This window comes from Chinchilla lanigera, unplaced genomic scaffold (genome assembly GCF_000276665.1).
Source record: "Chinchilla lanigera isolate Chin_1 unplaced genomic scaffold, ChiLan1.0 scaffold00054, whole genome shotgun sequence".
NCBI lineage: Eukaryota > Metazoa > Chordata > Mammalia > Rodentia > Chinchillidae > Chinchilla > Chinchilla lanigera.
In genome coordinates this window covers 9,888,870-9,900,745 of record NW_004955455.1, presented here as the reverse complement: position 1 = coordinate 9,900,745, position 11,876 = coordinate 9,888,870, and the positions used below count along the sequence as shown (strand labels likewise).

Below are 11,876 nucleotides of genomic sequence, written 5' to 3'. Positions count from 1 at the left end.
CGTCAACACCAATACGCATTTCTAATGGAGCTAAGCCTTGAAGGGAAGTAAGACCTTCCTTTTGGGGGGAAGAAAAAGAGTCCCTCTTTAGAGTTTAGGAAGATTTTAAACCCAAAAGCAATTGGAGCAAGTTCAAAGGGAAAGAAATAATGGTCACATAACAATTAAATTACAGAAGACTCTAATATGGCAAAAATAAAAGCCACAGAGACTGGTAAGTATATTTAACATGCTACAGTGTGGTATCCCCCCAACCCTGATACTGGGGGTCAAACCGGGGCCTTGCATATGCTAAGCAAGTCCTCTACCACTGACCTACATTCCTAGCACTGTATTTTAAGGCAGGAGCTCAATAAGTTGCCCAGGGTGGCCTTGAACTTAGTGATTTTCCTGCCTTCCCCACTAGCTGGGGTTACAGGTGCATGCCACAGAGCCTGGCTGCTGACGTTTGGTCATCACCCTGGCCAGGCAGGTAAAAACGTTAAGTCCGAGATGGCTGGTGTGCTGAGTATTTCTCCATTGCGAGATGGCTGAAGTACAGACAGCAGTATTTCCTCTTCCCCACCCTGGGAACTTTGACCACCAGCAAACAGTTCATCACAGACTTGCAGATGGCTCCACGAGCCAGCTTTTTTAATAGAAGTGACCACACACTGATCTCAGAGAATAAGTGATCACTTTGAGAAAGGTTCAGATAAGGCCTAGAAGGGATTGCAGCTATGGAGAGAGCTGAGCCGTCAGCATACCAGCGTGGAAGCAGGAGCACACCTGATACCAGTGCTGTGTGTGTTGGGGCTTCGAATAAGCCGCAGCTCCTCCTCTGTCCTCACAGCCTGTCCAAGTGATGCAGACTGCTGGTAGTGTCGAGAGGCTGTGCACGCCAGGACAGGGCTGGTTGCCAGATGCCCCCAGCTTCCCCCTGCCAGGTCCCTTAGGTCCCCGGCAGTAGGGCCCAGCCCTGTCTCACTGCTCGCTTCCCAGTCTTCTCTTCCATGCTAGACTCTTGTTTGTGTGGGCATTTACTGGGGCAGGTACTTTGACAGTGGGAGTGTAAAGCCCCAGAGAAAATGGAGTGGATGAAATGACCAGCCAGGAAAGATGTGCAGGGCAGTGGTCAGGAACCAGAGGGCTGAGAATCCACCATCGGGATTTCAACAGCGGGGTTCAAGCCCTTGCTTTAAGGTGATGAGGTGTGAGAACTGGAAGGTTGCTGCAGTCTCGCCTGTGCTGAGAAGCATGGTAGGAGGTAAAGTTCCTTGTGGTGAATGGACTCGGGCTGCTTATTACTGGCCTCAAATACAGTCCCCAAGTGATCAGTGGGTTGTTATCCCCCAGCTGGTGTCTTTCAGAAGTAGCGGCTCAGAATGCCACATAAGGTGACAAGGTGGAGGTTCTCCTGTGGGCATCTGGCCACCTGCCCAACATCCCCCCCTGTAGAGGAGCCAGGCCACTGTCTGAGCTGCCTTGAAGCTTGCCGTTGTTAACCTTGTAACTGCTCTTTCTGCCTCCAGCCACCTGTTCCCTTTTTTTGCTTCCAGAATGACATTTTCTAGAACATAGTCTGTGCAGGTCCCTGGAGGAGACACTGGTTCTCCCTTTGCCTAGAAGACAAAGTCCACGCTTCGAATGTTGGACCAGTATCTGAGCACCCACTGCCTGATCACGTTGGCTGATAAGACTAGCCATTGTGACTTCCCAACCAAGCCTCCTACCTCCACTTCAGTCTGCTTTCCAAGCAGCAGCTGAAGCTGAGCATGGTGCTGCATGCCTGTAATCCCAGTACTTGGAAGGCTGAGGCAGGAGGATCACCATGAGTTCAAGGCCAGCCTGCACTGCATAGCAAGACCTTGTCAAAAAAAAAAAAAAAAAAATCATTGTTCGGGATGGAGACACCTATTGGATTATCTGCTCTGCTGTACTTTGCTTCCAGAACACCACTCTGACTAGCCCGATGGCGTTAGCTCAGTTTTCTCCTATATGGGGGGCGGGACAGGCAGAGCGAATGTGCAGCAATGGGGAAGGGCCCCTGGGTCCCTTTAGCTCTCCATGTCCACACCAGATACCCAGCTGCATTTCAGACCTGCCGTTCTGTGGAACACCCCAGGACTCCTACTGTCATTTCAGCCCCTTTGAGCAGTTTCTGCCGCCGACTCTGGCATCAGCTGCAAAGGTCTGTACCCATCAGGCCCGTGAGCCCCTTGGGATCTCAGGTCTGCTGTCTCTTGGCTCTGTCCTGCCAGGCAGGGGCTGGGCACTCAGCGGCGGGTATTGGAGGCCCAGGTTCTATCCACTGCCATCCTCGTGGACAGTCTCTGGGTTCCGAGTGTGGCTCTACACCGTTTGCCCTCCTGCCTCTCAGGTTGGGCGGGCAGCAGCCCCTCTGGCATCTGAGCTGCCCGGTGAGCTGGGCTGGGCTCCCCTGATCTTTTCACTTGGAGGAATGGCTGGCTGCACACTGCCGTCTCCACCCTGAAACCAGCTCCTGGTGCTGCCCACGCTGGCAGCCAGAATGGGGCAGAGAGGTGTGAAAATGGATTGTCTGTTGCCCTGTTCCCGTCTGAGGAGGGGAATTGAATCCCAGCCACAGCTATGCCAAGTAGCCGCTTCCCCTTCTGCTGATTCAAATGGGTAAAGCTGTGAGCCCACGGGGTGCAAGAGGATGGGGGGGGGAGCGGGCAGGTGGTGTGACGCACCTGCTCCCCCCGGATCTCGCCCTTAGGGAACAGAGCAGCTCTGTTCTTACTGTATTTCATGAGACTTTGACTTTCATTTGAACAGAGGATTCATGGTGGGTAAATTAAAGAAATCCCACCCTAGGAAACAGGCTGCACATGGCTGGACTCTCCTTAGCCTGGAGGAAGCCACGTGCCCTGAAGGCTGGTGACCTGGGGTCACATCCACCTGCACCTCCCAGAGCCTCAGCTCTGTACAGTGACCACTTGGGAAGGCAGCTGGGATTCTAGGAGCGGTGTCACCTGTGTTTTCATGCAGGGCTGCCCCCCGCCCAGAGTTATAGAAGTGAGCATCTTGTGGGGAGGGTGCAATAGTCAAGTCCCTCAAATTACAAATGGATTATAGAAATCTCAGGTTGTACCTGGCCTGTCAGATACCATCTTTGCTCACCCACATATTTCCAGGATTCCACCAGTGTTTAATTTTTTAAAGTTTTCCTTAATGACTGGGTGTATCGTTTACCATTGTAGACCTGGTACATACTGGATTGAAGCCAATCTTCGCTGGCTTTGAGCACACAATACTTACTCTTTGTTCTGTGGTATTTCTAAGGTGTGTGTATGTGTGTGGTTCTGAGCAATACTGGGGACTGAACCCAGGGCCTTACACTTGGTAGGCAAAATTTTATTTTGAGACTGACTCTTGTTAAGTTACCCGGGCTGGCCTCCTGCATATGATCTTCCTGCCTCAGCCACCCAGTTAGCTGGGATGAAGGGCGTGTGCCACTGTCCCTGGCTTACTAGGTTTCCATAGAGTTGTGCTTGCCATGAACAACGTCCCACCCCACTACCCAGCCAGAAACAATAGAGGCAAAATGCGATCAAATAGGCCACTGTGCAAATCCCGCTGTGCAGGCTGCAGTGGTGCCTGCTGGGACTCCGTGTTCACCAGGAGCTGCAAACATTCTCCCCACCATTTGATTTTGTTTTTTTTTTGGTTTTTCTCCGGTACCAGGAACCGAACTCACGACCTTGCGCTTGCCAGGCAGGCGCTTTGCCGCTGAGCTAAATCCCCAGCCCCTCTCCCCACCATCTGAGATGAGGACAGCGGGGCTCAGTGCAGAGACCACTGAGGAGTGTCCGAGGTTCGGGGCTGTAGGTCGGCTGAGCATCAGATCTTAGCTGTCCAGGATTCACATGGAGCAGCAGTGTGTGTCGGGAGCCGATGAGCTTGACTCTTGATTTCCGAAGGGGCCGTTCAGTCACCTGCCCCTGGTTAACACCAGAAGCACATTTTCCCACAAGGCCCATAACGGCCCTTGGGCCCCAGGCTAGCCCTCGACTGGGCTGCAGAGCAGAGAGCAGCCCACCACGCACGGGCTTTGCGCCTTGCAATTCCCGCTGCACACCCCAGCGGCTCACAGCCGTGAAGGGAGCCCCGTGTCTTCTCAGGCCGATCTCATCGGGCAAGGTCAGCAAGCAGGAGCTGGGTGCTGTCACTGATACCCTGGGTTCGAACCCTGCCTTTGCCACTCAGTAGCTACAGCGATCCAGGCGTGTTGCCGAAGCACTCTGGACCTTGTTTTTACCACCTCCAAAATGGGGATACCAAGTTGGGCATGGTGGTGCATGCCAATGACCCCAGCACTTTGGGTGGCAGAGGCAGAAGAATCACAATTTCGAGTCTTGTGTGGGCCACTTAGACCTTGTCTCGAAAGTAAAAATGTAAGCTGAGTTCCCTCACAGCAGCCCACTGTCATGGAAGGTACTTACTTTCTTTTACTTGGCCCAAACTCACTCTGCAGAGCCTGTTTCTTTCCTACGTTTAACAAATGTAAAACTTTGCTATCTTTTTAAGAAGTAAAAAGTTAAAAGGGGCTGGGGATGTAGCTAAATATGATGTCCCTGGGTTCAATCCTCAGGACCACTAAATAACTAAATAAAATGGGATGCCGCTAGTACCTCCTTCATGGGGCAGTTACGACGCTTACACAAATTAGTACGTGTTGGGAGCCTCACGGCCGTAGTTGCTACTCTGCGCCATGCTCGGCCTAGGAGATGCAATGGGAACAAAACAGATATGGCTCGCTTCTGGAGCTTCCCTGGAGATAGGAGAGGGACACTGAGCTCTGACATAGGGCAGGGGCAGGTGGGGCGGGGCAGGGAACCCTTACGGAGGTGGCACACGAACTGGGTCTGAAGAGACAGTGGCAGGTACTGAGAAGGCGACCAGTGAAGACTGTGCCAGGTGGGAGGAACCATGCTTGCAAGGTCCTGTGACAGAGAATACAAGAAGACCTAAGAGAAACAGCAGAGAACAAAGAGAATGCGAGTGGAGGCTGCAGAGGAAGTCATCTTGGGAGCCGTGGAATCCTGCGTGGGCAGAGTTCCTGTGTTTGGAGCAAGGGAGACTTTCCTTTCTTATGTATGTACGAAGGGTAGGCACACCAAGATCTGTAGCTTTCGCTCTTCAGTTTTACAGAACGTGACCCATGGAGTTGGGTGAGGCAATGGGGCTGCACCACATCTGCAGCCCTATCGGCTCTCAGGCCTTTACTGGTTTCTTAACGTTGTTTTCCACTAGAAAAGCAAAGCTTCGTTTTCCAGACAAGGCAAGCTCAGAGAGACTGAGTGATTCTCCTCCAGACACACAGCAAGTGCCCGCTTCTCGTGACCCCGCTGGCCTGTGCCCACCTAATGATATTCAGCAGCCCTGGTTGGTGGCGTCTGGCCTGACCATGGCTCTGTAGGGCCAATGAGTGGAGGGATGGTGAGAAAGGAAGCAAGGAACATGCGTGACTGGTAATGTGGCTGCCCTGTCTCCTCACCGGAAGGTTGCTAGTTATTTGGTTATAAGTTTTTGGCTACTCTTGGCTGAATATAAGTTCTGTGTCCCTTTGGTCTCACCATTCACAAGAAATGGCTTCAGTTTCACTTAGATTTGCAAATCAGCCCTGGTTTACGATTTCCTTGATGGTTTTCCCTTGCTCAGTGGTGATTCTGTCCTGGTCTCCAGTTTAATTTACTTTATTTAACTTAATCCTGTTTCTTGTGGGGGACTAGTATTGGGGATTGAACCCAGGGGCCTTTGCTCTGAGCTACATTCCCAGCCTTTTATAATTTTTTAAAAATTTTAAACCAGGTCTTGCTAAGTTGCCCAGGCTGGGTTTGAATTTACAATCCTCCTGCCTCAGCCTCCTACAGTACTGGGATTACAGATGTGCACTACCACCCTTAGCTTTAATTTACTTTAACAAATGTAAATATGCCTTCACTGTCTCCATCCATTCCCCAGTTCCTTCTGGGTGTTTTCCCCAACATTTCTCCTGGGTTTGACAGCATTGCTTTGGTCTTTGAAGGCACTGTGGAGCACATTTCTGGGTTCCATTCCTAGAAACCACTTTGAATGCTCGAGTCCCACAGGTCCACGAGATGTAGTTTCATGGTCGTCACAGACAGCAGGAACCTGAATCTTCTGAGAAATATTTGCTCCTCTCCAAAGCAAAGCTAGCTGTTCAAGACCTGCCCGCACTGAGCGAGTCCCTTCTCCCACACAGAGCGTGGAGCTGTCGCCAGCGTCACCGCGGCCCGCACACCACGGCTGGGGCTCAGATGCAGAGCTTCTCCCATCTCTGGCCTTGACCCCAATGATAGAAGCTCCTAAGTGTTAACGTAGGCTCGAAGTGCAGGGGACATGAAGCGCGTGTGTCCTGAGGCTCTGCGGGTCAGGCGGCCACTGGATCCTGCATTGCGGTGTGGAAGTGACCGCCAGTGACACCTGCACACGAATGCGTGCTGACATCCCAACCAGGCTTGGCGTACTGAAGCAGAACCTTGGATTTCACACAATGGTCATGCGTGGCCAGACATTCTGACCGAAGCCGGGTGGTAGGCCAGGCGGCCCTCACCTCCACTGATGCATGCGTAGGCTGTGGCTCTCATAGGGGTCCTGGCTTCTCTGAAACCTGGAGGAGAGTGAAGCCAGGGCTCTTGGGCTGTCCCTTCCCCTGCTGGGGGTCTCAGCTTCCCAGGCGGGGTGGGTTTGTGGCCTCTTCTGGTTGTAGCTTCTTAATGAGGTTGAAATCCCGTGCTGCACCCGACCATTGAAAACAGTGTGCAGGAAGCGGGCTGTGACCTTCTGTCTGCGGCCCTGAGCACACACCCAGTGCAAAGCCACAGGCTGACCTGAGGTGACCATGCCGTCTTCCCCGCTGCTATGCTCCACCCAGGCTGCACATCCAGGCAGCTCTAGGGGTCATCTCAAGTGTCATTTCTCCTTGGAAGATTCTGCAGACAGTTGCCTGTCCCTCCTGCTCACCCCAGAGTGACGTCTACCACACTATCATAACACTCCATCCACTTGCTTACTCTCTGGCCTCCCCATCTGACAAAGAGCTACAGGAGGGCAAGAGCCCAGCTAGGCGAGGTGGCGCACACCTCTAATCCCAGCACTCAGGAGGCTGAGGCAGGAGGATCACTGCAAATGTGAGGCCAGCCTAGGCTAGATAGTGTGTTCAAGGACACCCTGAACTACACAGCAAGACCCTGTCTCAAAAAACAAAAACAACCAAACAAAAAGACCCCAGAGCTGTTTGCCTTGAGGTATCAGTGCATCCAGGTTGGGTGCCAGAGTTGACTGGATAAACCAGTTAGGAAGGAAAGATGAGATAAGCAGATCCTAGCCAGGTGTGGTGGCCACATGCCTATAACCCCAGCTACTTGGGAGGCTGAGGCTGGAGGACCACAAGTTCAAAGAAAGCTTGGGCAACACAGTAAGACCTTAACCCAAGATAAAATTTTAGAAGGTCCAGGGGGCCATATGCCCATAATCCCAGCACTTGGGAAGCTGAAACAAGAGGATGGCTGTGAGTTCAAGGCCACCCTGAGCTACATAGTGACTGCAAGGCCAGCCTGAACTATATAGTGAGACTTGGTCTCAAAATAAAGAAAGTCTGGGGATGTAGCTCAGCACCAGTGCATTTGCCTACCATGCACAAGGCCCTGGGTTCTATCCCCAGTACCAGAAAGAAACAAACAAGCTGATGAGCAGGTCTTGCCCTGTGGGATTTGTAATCCAGCTCCCAAGGGAGGCTCTGATTGCGGTTTAAAGGACGTGCTGTTGAGCCCGGAAGAGACACATGGGATTTGCGGGTCTATGTCGTGCCTGCCAGTCAGGCCCCTGTCCCCGTCTCATCATGGGTGAGAAGGGAGGGCCAGCCTCTCTTCCTGTCTTCACTGGCTTCCAGGGCAGGTCCCCTGCTGCCCCACTGTCATTCTCGTAGGGTGATGGCTCAGCCTCTCTCTGGGCGGGTCGCACCTCCCCAGGCCCCCTCCCCAGAATGTTTCCATGTGGTTTTTGGTGTTTTCACGGTTACCGAGAATCCAGATAGAAGCCCACAGGTGTCTGTCTCACTGTCAGCCGGTCCTGATCACCGTCGTCACTCGAGCTGTCACAAACAAGGGAGTGTGTGCCGTCACGTGGCCCGGGCTGAGTAACCACATTCTCGCTTCCTTCTTCCACACAGAGCCGTTGGGGGTTGGCGGGGTCTGAGCCACTGCAGAGGGTGCCACACAGTGCCCGGCAGTGTGGGCTGGGGCCTTGTCACTAAAGCAAAGAAGTCATTTCTAGGCCGGGGAGGCAGCTGTCCCATGCTCTGCTGAGCGCGGTAAGTGCTGGTTTGCAAAAACCATGGGGCGTGGCCGGGGACCCAAGGGACCAGGGGACCTGCCTGCCAGCTGCTGGTGGGCCTTTCAGAGGGGAGCTGCAGCCCCTTCAGAGGACAGACCAAAATCCGTGGTCTGTGGCTTTATCTGGCCTCTTCCGGTTCCTGATCCTTCAGCCTCCAGCCTGCCCTCTCTGCCGGCCTCCTCTGCAACTGCGGGGCCAGGGCATTCTGACCGGGAACTCCAGGAAGGTCAGAGAAAGCGAGGGCTCTTCCTTGGACACCATCCCACCCCTTTCTCTCCCCCAGAGAGGTGATGAGTGGTGATGAGATTTGCTTAGGGACGGAGCTGAGAGAGGGCTGGAGGGCTCCTGAAGGGAGGAGCCACTCGGGCTTATCCTGAAACTGCATGTTCGAGGGCCATGCAAATAGCATTCTTCGACATTTTTGTAAGATTGAGGAACTGGCACTTATCCAAGGCAAATCACTAAGATCTTAAGAATTGTGACAGTCTTGTTCGCCAAAGAGAAAAGAGAAAAAATAATCAGTAGAGTACTCTCGTGAATTTGCATTTGGGGCAGTATAGGAGAATGATAAAGGCTAAGGGCCAAAGCCGCTTCCCCATCTGTGGGCACTGGGGAATACACAGTACACACACTCACACACTCACACACTCACACACACTCACACTCACACACACTTGCGCCTGGAATTCTCTTTTCCTGACCTCTGTTTTCCTCCTTTGCCCATCCCTGACCTGGAGCCCCTCAGGGCTTGGCCTGGCGGTGAGCAGGGCCTCAGGAGGTGTCTCCTGGGCTCTGGCCTGGAGCAGCTTCCTTCGGGGCTGCCCGAGCCACACCCTGCACAGGGCATGGGGACGTTGCCTACACCGGGCTCTGCCGGCAGCGGCCAGGGGAGGTGAAGCACGGACCGCTGGAGGGGCCAGGCAGAGCAGGCCCCCCGACAGTCTGGGAGGTTGCCCGAGCACCCTGGCAATGGGCAGGGCCCCTTCTGCTGGTGAGATAACTGAGGCCTGGAGGGAGGGGCAGCTCCCCAGGCCAGGGAGGCCACCAGGAGGAGGTAGCGGCTCGAAGTTGGCCCTCTGGCTGCAGAACACTTGTGGAGCCGTAGTGTCTGGGCCTGGCTCTCAGTTCCCTTTGCTGAGCTGGAGCAGCAAGGCAGCAGAGGGCTCGGTGGGGAGATGGGATGGTTGGGGTGTGTGTGTGTCTGCGCATGCTTGTCCACCTGTCTGTCTACACAGATGTCTTCAGAAAGCTGTTCCCTGTTAAAATGAAAGCAGGCAGAGTTCTCCTCAAGTTCATTCTCGCAAAATACCACACTTCAGAATTCTTGGGGACAGAGAACCCCCAAAAGCTCATGGTCTGTGGCCTCGCCAAGGGCCGCAGAATGGTGGATGCCCTGGGGTGTTCAGTGGCACAGGGCTGGGCGGGAATTAGAAAACGGGTCTACGGAGGCGCTCTCCCAGGGCGGGGGTTGATGATGGGCAGGGGTTTGAGTGTCAGTTGACAAACATGACAGCAAAAGTCTGGAGACAGAGGTGCGGTGCAGCGCAGTCGCTGGCTGTCCCGCCTTGCCAGGCACTTAAAGAACCCTGGGGATGCCAGACCTGTCGCTGCTGGGGTCCCTGTTGAGTTTCGGTCCCCTGAACACCTGCAGTCTGGTGGGCATGGCCGGCATAGACAGCCGTGGCACTTGTGAGCCGCTGGCACAGATGACACCAGAGGTGAGGTGCGAAGATGCCCACGTGTCCTTCTGTCCACTGCGTCCTGGGCACGTGGCACAGTCAGCAAGATGCTGTGTGCTGTCCTCTCGGCGTGGGAATGGATTTTTAGAAAGCAAACAGCAGCAAAGGTTCAAGCAATGGAGGGGGGCTAGGTGTGGTGGTGCCAGCCTGTAATTCTAACTGCTTGAGAGGCTGAGGCAGGAGGACCACAAGTTTGAGCCCAGGCTGGGCAACTTAGTGAGACCTTGTCTTAAAATAAAGGAAAAGGGTGGAGTGTAACTCAGTGATAGAGCACTTGGTTCAGTCCCAGCCCAAATGGGGAGGAGGATGCAAATCGTGCCTGGGGCCATCCCGGATGGCTTCTGGGAGCAGGCAGTACTGGCTCCGGGAATGGACACAGCCTTGCTTACAGAGGCTGGGGGTCTGTGGCTGAGGTGACCTCTGTGGGAAGACTGTGGGATCCAACTTTCTGCTCCCTGTCTTCTTGGCCTCAGTTTCCCCATCTTTCACAGGGAGTTAGTAACGGTTCCCATCCCTCTGAGGGGCGAACACCTCCTGTACGGGTCTTAGAGCTGGACCTGCGCTCAGCAGGCCTGGCTCCCACACAGGCGGAGGCTGAGGCTGTGGGCGGCAACCGGGGCGCGCCGAAGCCGGTGTCTGGGCTCCCCACCCCCACCCTCCCTGACTAAGGAGGTCAGAGGTGCCACACCCCTCCCAGCGGGGGACTTTGCCGGGACTTCAATCGTCAATCGCTGTGGTTAACCGAGTCCCTTGCTCTAAATTAGAATGACAGCAGCAGCTGGCGTTCACTGAGCACTTACTGCGTGCTACGGCTCCTACCCGGAACTTCGCGCCCCGGCCCTGACTGCCCCAGCAGCCGCGGGCTACTGTCTGCTCCCCACTTCGCGACAGCGCCGCTTAGCGAAGGCTGCAGTACAGTTTTTCTCTGCAGCAGAAACCTTCGTTTGAATTCCATCTTTGCCCGGGCTAGAATTTTATGATAGTGTAGGCTTCCGGTTAAATCTGAGGTGGGCCAGGCTGAGCCAGGACTTCCCGCTGCCTAGCGCATCCAGGGCGACTTTGCTGTGATGCTTTCACTTTGCTGTAAGGCTAGGTGGTGCAAGCCCACTGCAAACCGAGCCGCGTGTGTGTCCCACGTGTGATACCTAAGGTCTCAGAGAGGTGAGTTGGGTTGCCCACGGTCACACAGCTCCTCAGGGACAGGGCTAGGACGGAACTGGTTTGATGGGAGCCCCTCGGTCAGACCTGCAGTGCAGCCTGGGGCCCCTCCGTCCTGCCGGAGGGATCAGCGCTTCCCTTCACTGGCAGTGATGTAGCCCAAACCCTGAGAACCTCAGGCCTTGGGGCTCTAAGGGTCTAAGACCTGTCATGCTGGGCTTAGGGTCATAAGGGCGCCATTTCTTTTTTTACATTTTATTTTGAGACGAGGTCTCCTCACTTGCCTAGACTAGACTAGTCCGGAGTTTGCAGTCCTCCTGCCTCAGCCTCCCAAAGACCTGGGTTTTGCCCGGCCTGGCCCTAAGGGTTTATTTATTTATTTGTTTGTTTGTTTGTTTATTTATTGTGGTACTGGGGATTGAAGCTAAGGCCTTCACCCTGAGCAACGTCTAAAACCCTTTATTTATTTATTTATTTATTTATCTATTTTTGAGACAGGGTCTCATTAGGTTGCTAAATTACACAGGCTGGGGGTCAAACTAGCAATCTTCCTGCTTCAGCCTCCCAGACTGCTGAGATTACAGATGTGTGCCCTGGGCTTGCTTGTTTGCTTGCTTT

At 54.0% G+C, this 11,876-nt stretch overlaps 1 protein-coding gene across 3 annotated transcripts in view; it reads left to right on the top strand.

The window, feature by feature from the left end:
- Positions 1 to 8,173: 8,173 nt before the first annotated feature.
- The window catches only part of Selplg (selectin P ligand), a 9,302-nt gene continuing 5,599 nt past the window's right edge, over positions 8,174 to 11,876 (top strand). For 2 of the 3 annotated variants that reach the window (XM_005396472.2, XM_005396469.2), the window contains exon 1: positions 8,174 to 8,338. The gene's annotated coding sequence lies outside the window, so the exon portion shown is untranslated. The remainder of the gene's footprint in view (positions 8,339 to 11,876) is intronic. The other variant, XM_005396467.2, reaches the window with a different exon arrangement.